This window comes from Pteropus medius, unplaced genomic scaffold, assembly GCF_902729225.1.
Source record: "Pteropus medius unplaced genomic scaffold, Ma_sr-lr_union100, whole genome shotgun sequence".
Taxonomy (NCBI): domain Eukaryota; kingdom Metazoa; phylum Chordata; class Mammalia; order Chiroptera; family Pteropodidae; genus Pteropus; species Pteropus medius.
In genome coordinates this window covers 1,524,832-1,525,038 of record NW_024350922.1, presented here as the reverse complement: position 1 = coordinate 1,525,038, position 207 = coordinate 1,524,832, and positions in this window count along the sequence as shown.

The following is a 207-nucleotide window of genomic DNA, read 5'->3' as shown; positions in this document are numbered from 1 at the left end:
TTCTGGCGCATCTGCGTCTGGACCCTCCTGCTCCCATGCGCGCCCACCTCCGGCTTACTTATCCCTGCCGTGGGGTCGTGGGGTCGTGGGTCAGGGGGCACGTCGCAAGCCTCCTGGTTTGTCTGTGAAACTGGGCGTGTGGGTGCATTTCCCAGGGACCCTTAAACTGAGGCATTTGCTGAGGCAGCGGGGCCCCATACGGTGCTG